This window comes from Barbus barbus, assembly GCF_936440315.1.
Source record: "Barbus barbus genome assembly, chromosome: 6".
NCBI lineage: Eukaryota > Metazoa > Chordata > Actinopteri > Cypriniformes > Cyprinidae > Barbus > Barbus barbus.
In genome coordinates, this window is record NC_136734.1 from 26,463,331 (window position 1) to 26,476,805 (window position 13,475).

The 13,475-nt window shown below is 38.9% G+C and overlaps 1 protein-coding gene across 1 annotated transcript in view; it reads right to left on the reverse strand.

Annotated features, from left to right (window-relative positions):
• LOC306871384 (spectrin beta chain, non-erythrocytic 1-like) overlaps positions 1 to 1,122 on the reverse strand; it is an 82,391-nt gene extending 81,269 nt beyond the window's left edge. The window contains exon 1 of the mRNA XM_079419251.1: positions 745 to 1,122. The gene's annotated coding sequence lies outside the window, so the exon portion shown is untranslated. The remainder of the gene's footprint in view (positions 1 to 744) is intronic.
• Between the last annotated feature and the right edge of the window lie 12,353 nt (positions 1,123 to 13,475).

Sequence of the window (13,475 nt, forward strand, 5' to 3'; positions counted from 1 at the left end):
ACGAGCGCTGACCGCAGATCCGGCAGTAATCCCCCTCCATCCTCCACCGCATGCTGCGTTAATGTCATCAAATCCCGTGTTCTCGCCCTATCACTCCATTTATACAGCATGCAATAGCAGGCACTGCCATGTCCGATTTAATTCAATCGTTAACCGCTCTAATCTGCCAAAGATAGCCGTCCCAAACACTGGCATTAAACGTTGTTGTGCAATACAGTTAAGTGCATTAGGTTTACTTATCTACCTGTCCTCCCCTTCCACGGCAATTTGGCAATATCGTAGTGATGCAATTTCCAGTCTTGGATTCAGACAGCGCAACAGCTAGTGAAGCCATGCATCCCCCTCCACCGCCTATGACAAATCAAAATAACAGCAGATGGCATGCAAGGAGCCCAGGATGCGAGCTAAATCACATTGCATTGCATTTAAAACACCAGATACCCTCCGCTTGAACACATATCCCTCACATTAGTGTGTTGAACCGTAATGTTTGGGTGGAAAGCTCACATGATAGTCTGGGCAGGAGTGAATGTGAGCGGTGGACGCACAGACACACGCCGAAACAAAAGGCGAGCAGCATGGTCATTCACTCACACAAACACACGCGCGACCTGTGTGAGATAACTGAACGTTACATTACCTCACATTTTTTAACAACCGTATAATGCGTGGTGGCCATTATTGATTCGCGACGACTAAAGCTTAATATTTAAATGAATAGCCGTTACAGCAACTCAGACTTACCGATGGCGTGGCTGTGTTTTCAAATCCAACGAATCTCAACGTTTCTCTCGGGCGAAGACAAAGCGGAATGGTTTCGTCCAGCTCACATAGGTGTTTCTGTTTTCTTCCCGTTTTAAAAGCCAGATAGCTCTCGATAGTTTTTTCGTTAAATCCGCATCATTGTGTGTGGGATTTTTTTCTCAGCCCGAGCAGCGCGGGCGGTTATGAAACATAAAGCGAATCCCTCGCGTGACGGTGAGCTCAGGTAACCACGCAGATTTGAAACCGTTATTTCAGTTCTCGTCGAATATTTGAATTCCTTCGTAATTGTCATACAGCCTTGTGTCCACGCGACCTCCGGCGTGTCGCTCTAGTCTTTCTTTAGTCAGACTGATAGACGAAAGAATGAATGATCGCGCGGGGGGGTTGCGGGGGCTCAGTCGCATCATCGCGCTCATACATACAGCGCGAGCGAGCGAGCGCCTACACACAGCAGCGCGAGAGGGGCACATCTGATTAGTATGTTGAACGCATTTCGCGCCCACGCGGATGCACAACAACGAGCGAATTAATTATGCTGTCCTTTTTCTAGTAAAGACAGTGTTCGTGAAGCTTGTTGGTGCTTTAAAACAACAGTTGTGCCGGTGAACATGAGAAGACACGGAGTAGACTACTTGCTTGTCTTGCCTGCGTTTGGATATTTGCCACCATGATACAAATTAAATCACGAGATAAGCAAACTTGTAGGTAACACGTGTGACAGACTGTAATTAATTTGGATTGCTTCTTTAGTGAATATAATAATATTATGAGCCTAATCTGTATACTGTGTGCTTACTGGTTTACCGGTAGCAGCATCTACCCAAACAAGGCAGGATCCAAAGCAAACTGGGCCCTTTGTAGGGTCACCTGAAATGCACAGGATCTTGGTAGACAACATGCAGACAATCTTTATTCAAAAATATTAGCACCCTCTCCCCCTTGCAGTGACTTCTTTTCTCTGATGATGTGTACACTAGTGTGAGGGCAGGACAATATTCCTTCCCTCCATCAACCTGTCAGTCACAATTAGCAAACAACAATGATCCAATCAATTCCTAATGGACAAAATCAAATCCCACTCTACAGTTTTCCAGTGCCATTTCACTCAGATATACAGTAAGTCACACGGAATACAAGACGATCAGGGCTGTGTTTCCCAAAAGAATCGTAAGCCTAAATTGATCGTAGCTCCATTGGTTTCAATGGATCTATGATGTACTTATGCTTAAGATGCTTTTGGGACAGCAGCCCAGAACTCATGCTGACTTTAAAGGGATAGTTCACCCAAAAATGAAAATATTAATTATTAATTACTCGCCCTCATGTTGTTCCAAACGTTTAAGACCTTCGCTCATCTTCAAAACACAAATTAAGATATTTTTGATGAAATCTGAGAGCTCTCTGGCACTGCTAGACAGCAATGCAACTGAAATGTTCCCAGGCTCAGAAAGGTAATTAAATTGATAAAATAATCCATGTGACAGCAGTGGTTCAACTGTAATTTTACAAAGCTGCGAGAATATTTTTTGTGTGCAAAGAAAACAAAAATATAACGACTTTATTCAACAATTCTTCTCCTCCAAATCACATATACTGCATGGAGAATACCACGACGCATGCACACTGCTTTCCTCTGCATGTAAACAACAGCGTATGCGTGTTCTATGTCAGCAGCATTACACGCATACATTGTTTACATGCAGAGGTACTCTCAATAATGGCAGAAGACGTGATTTGGAGGAGAAGAATTGTTGAATAAAGTCATTAGTTTTGCTTTCTTTGCACACAAAACGTATTATCGCAGCTTCATAAAATTACAGTTGAACCTGCTGTCCTTACTACGTTTCTGGGTCTGGGAACATTTCAGTTGCATTGCTGTCTATGGAGGGTCAGAGAATCTCGTATTTAATCAAAAATATCTTAATTTGTGTTCCAAAGATGAACGAAGGTCTTACGGGTTTGGAACGACGTGAGGGTGAGTAATTAAATGACAGAATTTACATTTTTGGGTGAACTATCCCTTTAACAACAGTGGTTTTAGCCAGGGCCATCCTTAGCTGACGCAAGGCCCAGTGCGAGATAGGGAGCAGGGCCCCCTCTGTCTGTTCATGATCACGTTCCCCCTCGGTCCGTTCACAATCGCGTTCCCTCTTGGCCCATTCGCAGTCCCAAAGGGCCCATTGTGTTGGATGTTGGGGCCTCCATAACATTTTGCTGGCGGTAGTGATAAAAGGATAGGATTCCTATAATGTTTATCAGAAAGGGATGCCTCTGATTGATTCATATCATAAAATGATAAAAGCTTCAAGGCAACTTTGCTCTTGACTGGGACTTGGAAATGGGGCTACAGAAGATCCATTAAAGAAACAGGGGCCCTTGTGGTTTTTCAGAGAGGTGACTGGGGGATGGGGTCTTTGATTCAATTGGGGTGGAGGAGTCTTTGATTCAGTTGGGGTGGAGGGACCAGACTGCTTGGGGCCTCTGGGCATGTGTCCCACATGCTGGTCATAATCACGGGCCCAGAACATAAACAATGCATCAGGCCATGAATTTCATCCATCACATGCCAAATCTAATGGCGGGTGGTTATACCTAGACATAAACGAATGTATTACCTTGCAGGTGATGAAGCATCTTATACCAAAAGCACATATGTCAACATATTCAAGCAGTTCTGTACTGGTCCTAGTGGAGAATACTAAACATTAGTCTAGAATGATCCCACATAAAAAAACTACTCTGGCTAATAGAGCAAATAATGGCCACTGTCACTGACATTTACATAGCAGCAGATAGGTATTCAAACATATCCTTTATATATGCCAACTGACCATGTTCATGCCCTTATCTAATTCTGTTGGGTCTTACGTCATTGACTTTTAAATTTACATATCCTAGAGATCGTTTTAGCCGTTGCTCATTATCTGAGTTCTCTGATGCAAAAGTTGTTTGAATGTCTGAACCACCACACACTTCTAGATGTACACACTCTCACTCTCAAGACACACAAGCATCTCAAGTTTATGCACAAGTATTCTTGTGATACTTATATTCTTTTAATCAGATGAAAACCGATTGTTGATCATAGATTACAGATCAGGTTTCTTCCTGACTCAGGGGTTGAATTTACTTTTTATACAGTGATAAATGTCTCTTACTAGTGTCTGTCTGAGTCTCTCTTTCTATCTAAACCTCCACCCTCCCACCTACAATGGTCCCCAGCACTACCTGGTCCCCTCTTTTGAAAGAGCACACAATAGTGTGGGAGACAAAGGAAAATAGCTGAGTGGGCAGCACAGTGTATCTGTGGGTACCGGGGCCCTCTCGAGCTGGGACAAACTGGCTGAAGCTCTGCTTACATAGAACTGCTTTCTGCTCACTAAAGCACATTCAGCCGCTCACTCTGTCTCTCACTCTTTTTCAGTTTTATCTTTTAATGTCTGTCTCTCTCTCTGTCTACAGTTTCTCTGTACATCTGTCCTACTGTCCTTATAAAAGACATGGCAGTGTGGGTGTGGAAAGGTTAAGGTGGGACAGGTTTTGGGGTTGCCAAACTGAATTTATATGTAAATAATATATTATATAGGTATATTTATATATATATATATATATATATATATATATATAAATATATGTAAACAGTTCTTTAGAAAGTGAGTGTGTGTGTGATGTAAATTCATTTGAAATAGCAAATTATGAGCGCACAGTTGAGTGTTTGTGTGTTTTGTGTGCAGAAGCAATTATTTTTGCCTTAGGCTCAGTGCATGTGTCCAGTTTTGGATCTGTTGGCTCTGACCACCAGGGAGATTGTGCTAAGATAGATGGAGACTTTCAAGTCTGTTGCTGTGCACAACAATCACTCTGCACTGATGCTGTGTAGATCAAATAGATGACTGTGTAGTGCTTGTTTCTTTATTCCATTCACTGATGAGGTATACCCTGATGCTGAAGTCACAACTGAGAAACCATACGATTAAAAGCAAATACAACCTACGATGGCTCTCATTTTCCCTTTCTCTCTCTTTCTTCTCCCCTGTATCTTTCTCTCTTCCACTCTCTCTTTCCGACCTACTAAAATATATTTATATTCCTCTCACAACCTCCTCGAGTCATCTCATCGGGACAAGCAAACTATTTCTGTTCTCTCTCCCTTTCTCATTCTCACACCACCAAGTTCTACCTATCCTCCAGAAACAAGTTTTTGAAGGTCACCTAGCTGTTCCAGTTTAGAAGACAAGAATTCTTGCCATAAAAATAGGACGTAGATGTTGGATATATAGAGGCAGAGTGAAGTAAAAAGGGATCAGGATGAAACTAAAGAGACTGCACTGTAATTTAGGTGATGAGATTTTTCGGCAAGAAGAAATATGTGGTTTACTTACATCACTAAAGAATCCAGGTTACACTCAACTCTAAAAACAGTTATAGCAGTAATTCCTCAGAATTACCCAGAAACAAACAAAAATAAACAACAACATGAATAAAGCAGTAGGCTGCAGAAGACTGATCCAACCTACTTTATATTAAACCTATAGAACCAAATAAAAATATTCTTCCATTAAACATCAACCTGCTTATTCAAATAACTGCAGTTTCTTGTGAAAGTGGCACAGCCATTATACAGTGTCTTATTGGAATATCTATTATGATAGCTAGGAATCCAAATGATAGGATAAATAAAGCAGAAGGTGAGACAAAATTGGCAAGAGAACAGAAAGGAAAATAGAAGAATGGGAAATGCAATAGGAACAGTGGGAAGATGACAAATAGGTTATTTCCCTGGTGTGTTTATCTCCGGCTCCTTCCCAGAATGCATTGTGTGGACAGTAGCGAATGATATAGCCCTTACAAGATGCTACAGATGGCTGCCCAAGTGTGTGTGTGGAGCAGGTTTTGCCTACGTTGTGAGAACCAAACGTCCCCTCAAGGATAGTAAAACCTGAAATCACCTACATTATGAAGAACAGAACATAGCCAATGCTTCCCACAAGGAACAGCTTTATAAATATAGCCTACTAAATAACATTTTACTGATAATGTACAAATGGTGAAAGGTTTCTGCCAGGTTCAGGAGTAAGATTATAGAATTGAAAATATCATTAGCTTAGTATAAAAACAATAGAGACACTATAATAGAAAAACAAATGTGTATGTAGGTTACATTACATAATGCTACACTAACCTAACACAGATATCTGACAGTGGATGAAACTACACAAATAATAATAAAAGAAAATGATGAAAAAAAAGGACACACATTCTCACACTGTGTACTGGGCGACATTATTCCCTAAACACACACTCACATTATCAGTTTAGATAAAGCTACATGAATAACCCAGATATCCCAAAAAAGTTCTGCCCTCAAACTTTAGCTCAAAACTATTTAAATCAATCACCGACCTAAAATAGCCATCTTAAACCAGGGCGCACAAACTTACATACAGTCCCTCCCTCTCTCTCAAGCGCATTACAGCATCCCATTCTGAATTTTGTAGAATATAGGTAGAGTGACATTGACGCTGTTATCATTAATACTATGAGCCTGGAGACACACGGTGCATGCTTCACTCGCTGAATAACTGTGACTTTGATACAATCTCAATCTCTGTCCTCATTAGAAAGAGAGAGAGCAGCAGAGGGAGAAAGAGAAAGAGAATTAAACAACATAGAGAGAGCAAGAAAGAGAAACAGATAGAGTTTGAGGCTGTGCTGTGTGCGAATCAGGTCAACTGAGATTTAGCTGAGGTTTGTTCTGCTCTGGGTGAAACACACATTCATGCGCTCCAGAATCAAACCAACTGGGATCTCCCGGTCACAAAACCTGACCTGTCCTGAAAAACTTCATTTCATATAGAAACGAGTGGCTGAAAACCACGTCAGATCATTCCACTCTACACTTCCATGTGTGTCAGCAAGCGTGTTTAATTCACTAAGAGCATTTAAGTCACTGAAATGTGCGTCCTATATTTTAGCCACCTCTGGGTTTGGTACCAAGGGACTTGCTGACCTGTTCATGAGTGCCTTTCTAATTATGCTAATTTAAGACTTAACAGGGCTCAGCCCTGCAAAGCCAAATATTATCTCATGAGGATGAGCTGTACACACAGGCAAATGAATGTAATATAATAAAATAAAATAACGCATTATTCATTTGAAAACATATAACACCAAGCAACAGACTGTGCAGCTTACATAACCAACTTATGCCTTTCTGTATGTTAAAATATCATTTGCTCCACCTCTTTCTCTCTCTGCAACTGGAATGAGAGCAAGCTATCAGAACATGAGATGTTTCTTGTTGCTATGCAACCAGAAATATGGGATCTTGGGTTATTCTGCGCTGTGTATGGCACTTCATAACCATTCAAAAGCAGATCCATCTGCATCAGTGGCACAGTGAGATAATGCATGTCAGGATCCTTAAATAAATGGGAGACAGACTCTATAGATAGACTGTTATCCTGCAGTGCAGCTCTAGGAAAATTATTAGAATAGAATTGTAATTCGAGAATAATTCAAATTGTGCATACATTTCATTGAGATTTGAGGAAGCATGTTGTTTATATTGATGGCATCTTTTATATTAGGAAATTCAGACTATATATATATATATAAGTTAGTTAGCTTCAGTACTCAAATTTAGAACAGTGCGTTTGACTATTAGTTTGTGCATTAATAGTGGGGATTTCTCAGTGACTCTTCATGCAGGTTTTATCAATAATTGACTGTGTTTAATCATTCACTTACATAATTTGTTTACTTAATTGAGGAATGAAACAAGTGACTAGCTGCATGCATCCGAATCCAAGTATTCCCATACTATATGTGAAATCCTTATATGTAAATCTCCAGTATTCCTGAAACACCTGAAAAAAATCTGGATGGTTTACTACTTGGACCAAAAATTTTGAGTGTGCATCCAATGACAACATTTTACATTTATATTTTATTTGTATTTAGTTAAAAAAAAAAAACAGTTTAGAGAATGTGATATAAAAATAAACTAAATATAAATGAAAAGTTAATGTTTGGGCAGCTCCACAAATTTGAAATCTTTAGATTTTTTTTAAAGTTTTCATAGTTTCCTGATTTTTGTTCTCATCTTTGACAGAGTTTTTAAGTACATCTTAAAATCAGTGTTACAAAATGTATATGAGGATTTAAAATGCTTTTTTTTAATGTCAATCTAAAACAAGAAAGGGCAATAAAAATAGATGGCCAATAACTGATGTGCTGAAGAAAGTACATTTCCCACGGCATGCATATTTTTACTACTGCATTTATAGGAAAACAACTTACTATCCAGTGAAACCACAGGAGAGAAGGAGATAGAAGCGTAGCAACACAGCTGACAGTGTAGGTCACATGACAATGCCAGCATGACAGATGTACAGTAGTCCAGAGACAGATGTCCAGAGAGCATTCATACTGCATGCTGTATTGAACATACTTATCAAATGTAGCGGTACATACTCAGGCAGTATGTCATTTTGGACACAGTGAGTCATTGAATCAATCATTCAATCTAACAAATTGTCCAAAAACACTAATTTATTCAAACAAATTCACACAAACTTTATAACAAGTTGAAAACATAATGTCCGCTGTGTGCTGGTTCCTGACAGCCACCAGTAAAATAATCAGGCACAGGCACACAGGACCACAGTCCCGCTGAATGACAACAAATGCCTACCGTCAACCAGAAGAGATACAGGTAGAGTTCAGCCGAGCAGATAAACAGATTGTCAAATTGAGGCTCTTTTCTACATACCCAATTAAGACTGTGAGTCATACTGCACAATGATAGAAAGAGAAAGTATTTCTGAGCTGGGGAATGACTCACAGTAGACCTAATCACATGCTATGCTCAGGGATGACAAAAAGAGACAGATGACAAGTGGGATGCGGAGGCTGATGAATGCAAAGATAAATAAGAAAGGAAACTAATAACTTAAATATATTTAAATATATCATTTCAATTATCAATATCACCTTCTTTTCCTCCAGCAATAGCATCACAGTGTAGCACTCAGTAATGTTTGGCGATGACTCCCCGAGCGGCTAAACTGATTTAGAGCAGTAGAACATAATGACCTTGTTTACTGAACCCAGCCTCTGAGTCCAAATACACAATTTGCACCAAGTGGCTGTAACACCGTTGTGTGTCTGAGGCCCCGTGGCATTTTATATCCCCTCCCACATCATGAATTGAGAATATAGAGATCAGAATCTTGCTTTGTCATCACTGTGTCCTTGGACAAGGCACCAAACCCCAGATGTTTCCACACAAACTCTCTCTGTAATTAGTCTACTGTGAGTCACTTTTCATTAAGACCATTGTCTACAATTTGACATCTAAATATAAATATGAAGGACTTATGGATGGATAAACTAACAGACACATGCATATTCCTAGTTCTTAGAGGACAAGGTGCCTTGATACTTCTATTTAACATGCAAATCGAATGAGATGCATGAGTCCTAACGTTTAGTGTCAAAGGAGACCTTTGCAGACACAGCACTATCGATCTTCCTGGCACCGGTAAATGTTTATTAATTATGTTTCATAAATAGCACTGTAACTGTGTGATTTTAAAATAAAATCTGCAATTTGTGATTTGAGAAGTATTAAAATGTGTGAAGGATGCTTTGTGATAGAGGGGATTTAACATATGGTACACGGTCTATAATGGTTTAACATAGAACTATTACAGAAATCATACATTCTGAACTGTAAGAATATATATATATATATATTTATAAAGGAAACATGATATTTACTGTTTACTTGTGTTATTTATTATGTGGTAGTGTTTTTGACATGGTGTGTAAATATATGTTAAAAAAAATGAAGGCATATTAAGTTTAGCTATATTCAGTATACTTGAATTCATGCAGAATACCCATGATTAATATGTGCAAAAATTATATATGTTGACGCTAATTCTTTTATATGTTGAACCTCCATATCAAAAGCATGAGACATCATGTAAGTTTGTAGATATAGATATTACATATTATGTCAGCATTTACATCTGCCTCCATCCATTTGAAACACTTACAACATCAACCTGATGAAAATACTATTGTTAAATTGCAATTGTGGGAGTTATTTTCTTGTTCCACACAGGCCACGAAGAGAGATAGAGCGAGAAGATGGCTGCCAGATCTGTCTGTGTGCTGCTCATGTCTGCAGGTTGGTGGCTTCACATCAAATCACAATAAATGCATAATTACAGCAAATTATCAGTCATGAACAGGGAACCAATAAGACTTATTTCTCCTGGGTTTAGCCATTATATGCCTTTACTTTCTTATGTAAAGATTTTGGACAATAAAACATCACTAAGTCACAGGGCAATGACCAGTAGCTAGAGTATATTAGCAGTGGTTGATGAAAATTTAAAATTCCAAATATTACCAAACACATCCCATGTTTTTCTAACCTGTACATTCTGTAGACCTAAGAAGGAGAACCATAATCTCTTGCCAGAACAAACTGTGAATTAAACACAATTAATGATAAAACCCAAAAACCTATGGGTTATCAAAAGATAAAGAACTTACTGATCTGTTTAGTATTTATTTCTTCTTTACATTCTTTATGTAGCGGTGATCGGTGTGACTGGAATGCTGTCATCTTGGATAATGGGGTGCGAATTTTTATAGTTCTTTAAAAATGTGTGACAGTCTATTAACAATTCTTAATAATTACAAGGTTTTTTTTATTCATGTCTAGGTTTCAACAGTCTGAGATTAGAATGAAGTCTTTCGTAAATTCATTCACAGTCAACTCAGATGCAGCTCGAACAGAGACGACAACATTAGCGCGTGCATCAGATGTGACCGAAGGTGTGTCAAACATGCCGACGGCACAAATAATCACAAATATTCCTGGAAGTGCATCAGTGAATATGATGTCTGGATCATCTGTGGTATCCAGAGCTTCATCCGTTGCTATTGCCAAACCCTCTCAGCAAACAACAGCTGAGACAGAAGCAGTGAGTGCAGCTGGACCATTGAGATCTACAGCTAGGGAAACAATCGTCTTGTCTGAGACCATAGAGAAAATTAAGATACACACTGTACCTGGAACAAAAAAGACAGAAATACGAGAAACAGCAGAAACAGTCACCGCGTGTACACGAATAGAAGAAAGCGCCAATGTGGAAACATTGATAAATACAGCTCAAAAAACACCAGAACCTGAGAGAATAAATGAAAGTGATAAACAAGAATCAGGGACAACCAGATTTGCTCGGACTATAACAGCTCCAGCTAATATCAGGCGTGTGACTCCGATACCAGAATCAGTGACAGTAAGAGCAACAAATTTCATTGGCAGTAAACTGAAAACTTCAAACATCACACCTGAAAATAAAGCAACAACCAAAACTAGACCAGACATTACATTTAGGACAGAAGCAGTTAGGACTGAAACAAAAGCAGATTTAGCTGAAGGAAAACCAGCACCAACCACCATCATAAAAAGACCAAAAACAGCAGGAACAGGGTCATCTACAGTTGAAACAAGTAAAAAAAACACAATTAGACCACAAAAATCTCCTCAAGCTATAAAAACGTCAAATGGTCCAACAATAAATGAGGCTACTGGTATAAATCTTATAACTATGATTCAAACTACCACTGGAAAACAAGCAAAAACAGAGGAAAAACAAGCTGGTACAGGCACAATAAAATCAAATGTATTAACGACAATTAAATCCGTTGTAAATGATATAAACAACATTTCACCAGAGAGACAGACTGCTAAAGTGTTTGAGAAGTTGACAGCTCGGTCACACAAGTCTGTATCGCCAGCATGTACAGGTAAATGTCCAACCAAATCTACTACTAAGAATACTACAGGCAGACGAGGCCAGGACAAGAAGCCCCTGTCGCACAAATCTTTTTATTCTGCCATCACTATGGGTAGCATCTTGGTTGTATGTGGCCTTCTAGCTCTTGTTGTGTTTATAAAGGATTGTATAGGGCCCGACTGAAATACTCAGCATATTCAAATGTTGGTTAATTGTTTCATGATTTTAAATTGAGTATTTGTTTTAAAATGTAAATAAACAACTCATTGAATAAATAACTAATTCAGATAATGACTGTTGATTTTTCCCTTCCAGTATAAGGTCTTAAATGGATAGCCAAGATGAAAATTACAACATTTACTCACCCTCAGGTCATTCCAAACCTGTATGACTTTCTTTCTTCTGTGGAACCAGTTTTAACTGGTTTTATCCATACAATAGAAGTCAATGGTAATCAGTCAATGGAAAATATCTTTAGTTTTCCACAAGGTTGATAAAATAATGACAGGATTTATATTTTTGGCGGATAATAATGTGCATGAAACTGTAGAAGAAGATACAAATGGCCTGTAATAAGCATTTTTTCCACAATTTTTCAATTTAAATTTGACTAGACTCAATAAACAGCTCAAAACTAGAAAAATATAACCAAAATAAACCTGATAAATATTGATCAGTAAAACTCAATAAAAATATCCTGTACATATGATGTGTCTGACTCAAAACAAGAATTAAGAAAATTACTTGGGTACCTGTTTTGCACAAAACCCAACCTGCTCTGCGAAGATGACGCTGATTGGCGGAATGCCTTGTCGGTCAGAGCACGCGATTGGTCCTGTGTTAAATCTTGGTAGCGAGCTGAACTAATGATGCTTCTTGACCGCAACAGTTTCCACGACTCACGGGTGACTATAGTTTGAAATGTAAACAGATAGCACGTGATCTAACGGATGAGAATAGTGTAATCTCACCGATAAGAGTTTGTAGTGAAAAATACAACAGAAAGAGAAAGTTACAGATTTGGACCGCACTAGTAACACGTGCCCCTGCACGCGTTATTTCACATGGCCTCGTTGGCGCAGTAGGCAGCGCGTCAGTCTCATAATCTGAAGGTCGTGAGTTCGAGCCTCACACGGGGCACAGTTTTTAGTCATTAAAACGACAAATACACACTCATGTATCAGTGAAAGCGCGCTTTTCTGGGCTGCAGACGGAGTAAAAACACATTGTCCCAAGTTTACTGCAGATAATCTAAATGACTTTCATCTATCGTTACAGACAGAGAGAGAGAGAACTATTGTATATTTTGTTTACTCACTATAACATTATCTTATTCAAAATAATAGACATGTTTAAAAATGTAATCCATGCACTGTTCTATGCAAACATGTACTAGTCTATGCAAAAGTGTGATATCCTACTGTACTGGATGTCTGAACACTGATAAATGGTCTTAGAGTGCCATCTATTGGTCATACTGAGTATAAAATGTTTTGAGGGATGAGCGACGGTCAAGGGCACAGGTGCTGCTTGTGAACTTAGAATAACCCGAGGAACTTTGGGTGACTTCCAGAATATGACAAATACGTGTAAACAACTGTGATGAATGTCTTCTGGGAGCACTGCCAACCAATGGGAGTAGAAAAAGAACTTTTACTTTTTAAAAATGGCGAATATAGACGAACGCCACCCTTAGAAGTTGAACAAGGTAGGCTAGTAATTAAATGTGGTAAAGTAGAACAAGGCCAAATAAGAAAAACAGGAACTACCAAATATGGGCAATAAAAACATATATATGCTCTGTACTGACACTCACAGAACTCAGAAGCAGTTGATGTGGCCGCTGCTTCTCGGCTTTGTTATCTTGTCATGATAAAGTCTTTTCTT